Source organism: Penaeus monodon, chromosome 14 (genome assembly GCF_015228065.2).
Source record: "Penaeus monodon isolate SGIC_2016 chromosome 14, NSTDA_Pmon_1, whole genome shotgun sequence".
NCBI classification, from domain to species: Eukaryota; Metazoa; Arthropoda; class Malacostraca; order Decapoda; family Penaeidae; genus Penaeus; species Penaeus monodon.
In genome coordinates, this window is record NC_051399.1 from 46,319,654 (window position 1) to 46,322,153 (window position 2,500).

Genomic DNA, 2,500 nt, shown 5'->3' on the forward strand with positions numbered 1-2,500 from the left:
TTTCTTTTCTCCCCCCTTCTACCTCCTCTTCCTCCTCACTACATTCTTCCCTTTCCTTTATTCTTTTCTCGCTTATTCCTCCTTTCTTCCCTCTGTTTCTCCTATTCCTTTCTGTCTCTCCTACTTTCGCTCTTCTTGTTTTTTGTCATTTGTCACTTTTCTTTAATCTTCCCTGATTCCTTTCCTCTCTCTTCCTCCCTCCTTCCCTCCCCTGTCTCCTCTCCTCCCCCCCCCTCCTTCCCTCCGTCCCTACCTTGTCTCCATCCCTCCTCCTCCCCCCCCCCATTATCCCTTCTCCCTACCCCTCCCCATACCTTCCCTTCCTCCCCTTTCCCTCCACGTCCTCCCTTTCCTCCTCTACTCCCTTCCACCCTCCTTCCCTTCTTCCTTTCCCTCTCTTTCCCCCTCCCTCCTCGTCTCCCCCCTCCCATTACCCCCCTCCTTCCCTTCCCCCTCTCCCTCCCTTCCCCCCTTCCTCGATGTCTCCCACCTCCCTCCCCTCCTCTAGCAACTACTCCTTTCCCCTCATCCCCTCCCCTCCCCCCATCCCCTCCCTTTCCCCTCATCCCCTCCCTTCCCCCCCTCCCACCCTTCCCTCCTCTATCACCTACTCCTTCCCCCCCCTCCTTCCCTTCCCCCCCACCCCCTCCCTTTCCCCTCGTCCTCCCCTCCCCCTCCTCCCCCCCCTGGCCCACCCGTGTCCCGGTGACAAATACAAAATAACCAACTTCCTCCCTGTAGTTAATTTGTCCCTTAATGAAGTTGTGTTGGCACTAAGTGACTGTCTCGGGAAGGAGAGAGGCCGGAGTGAGGGACACTTTCTCTTCTGCTTCTTTTTCTGCTTCTTCTTCTGCTTCTGCTTCTTCTTCTTCTTCTGCTTCTTCTGCTTCTTCTTCTTCTTCTTCTTCTTCTGCTTCTTCTGCTTCTTCTTCTTCTTCTTCGTTTGATTCTGATTATTTTTCTTTTTTTTCTGTTTGGTTATCTGCTTCTTCTTCTGTTTCTTATCTTTTCCTTTGTTTGTGGTTACTTTTTTCTTTTCTTTTCTTTTCTTTTCTTTTCTTTTCCTGATTCTTCTTCTGGGGCCCTTTCTTCTTTTTCATTTTCTTCTTCTCCTTCGTCCTCTTCTTCTTTTTGTTCTTTCAACTTTTGTCATCTACTTCATTTTCTTCTTTTCCTTAGTCTTCTTCTTCTTCATTTTCTTCTTTGTCCTTTTCGTTTTCTTTCTTCCTTTGAACTAAAAATTCTCTTGAATTCACTATTTTCCTTCATCCTCATCATCCTATTCTGCACTCTATATTTATTATTATTATTATCATTATTATTATTTTTATTATTATTATTATTATTATTATTATTATTATTATTATTATTATTATCATTATTATTATTATCATTATTATTATTATTATGACTATTATTATTATTATTATCATTATTATTATTATTATTATTATTATTATTATTATTATTATTATTATTATTATTATCCATGGCTTCCGTTTACTTTCTCCTCATCTTTCTCGATCTTTTCATTCCCCTCTTTCCCTTCGCCTCTTCTTGTATATTCCCTCTATCTCTTCGCCATCCCCCCCCCCCCCCTCTTTTCTCCCCTCCACCAATTTGATTTTTTTTTTTATCTGTGCTTTCCATCAGCATTCTAATTTTCCTTCTTCGTCCTTCCCCTCCTCTTCGCTCTCCTCACCTTCCTTCTCCCCCTCCCCCTCCTCATTCTCCTCCTTTTATTCTCTCCTCATCCGTTTCTTCCTCCTCCTTTTATTCTTTCCTCATCCTCCTTCTCCCCTTTCCGTCCACCCTTCTTCCATCAAAAACTTTTTTTTTTTTCCCTCCAATATCTTTCTCCCTAATTCCTTTTTCCTCCCTTTATTCTTTTTCTTTCCCATTCCGTTTCCTCTTCAATCGTATTTATCCCAGACCCTCCCTTCGCAATTCTTTAATCCCCCTTCCTCCACTGTATCCCCTTCTCCTCCTCCTCTTCCTTCTCCTCCTCCTCTTCCTTCTCCTCCTCCTCCTCCTGCTCCTCCTCCTCCTCCTCCTCCTCCTTCTTCTTCTCCTCCCTCCTCCTCCATCAATTCCCTCCTCTCCTATCTTCCCCATCCTTCACCCCATTCTTCCTCTTCCCCAACTTCCATCCTCCTCTATCTCCCCTTTCCTCCCCCAACTCCTCTCTTCCCCATTCATTTCCATCCCCCACTCATCCCAATCCCCAACCTTCCACTAACCTCTCCCCCATTCTTCCCCAAACCCCAAACCCTTCCCCAACTCCCCTCCTCCTCCCCCCCCCGCAACTCTCCTCCTCCCCTATCTCCACCACCCTCCAACCCTTCCCCAACTCCCCTCCTCCCCCCCCCCTCCCCGCAACCCTCCAACCCTTCCCCCTATTCCCTGTCTCTGCAAACCCCTCCCCCCCCCCATTTCCCCCCCTCCTCCCTCTCCTCCTCCCTGTCAACTCCCCCAGATTCCCGCAACCTGCACCCTCCCC